Genomic DNA, 396 nt, shown 5'->3' on the forward strand with positions numbered 1-396 from the left:
TCCATTTCCTTGAAAAATAAAACTTAACCAGGAACTTTGAAGAAGCTCTGCTCTGACGCTGGTAGTCTATGTAGACAATAATGTGGGTTTACACACCCAGAACTGAACATTTTGACTTCTGAACTTGCATTTTCGGCATGACGCTATGAACTACAAAATCACACAGCGAGGAAAAAAATGTCCGACTATGAAATCCAGTTGGCTAGAAATACATGACCATAAATGGTAGTTCTGAAGAAAAAAATGTGACGAAATAAACAATGAAACACAATAAGCAACAGCAGAATTTGAACAAACTGAAAAATTTGACCCATAAAAAATATAAAAATATCTTTGCAGTAACTGGACATAATAAATTAAAGTTTTCTACACTCCTAGACACTATAATAGCACAAA

Source organism: Austrofundulus limnaeus, unplaced genomic scaffold (assembly GCF_001266775.1).
Source record: "Austrofundulus limnaeus strain Quisiro unplaced genomic scaffold, Austrofundulus_limnaeus-1.0 Scaffold552, whole genome shotgun sequence".
Lineage (NCBI taxonomy): Eukaryota > Metazoa > Chordata > Actinopteri > Cyprinodontiformes > Rivulidae > Austrofundulus > Austrofundulus limnaeus.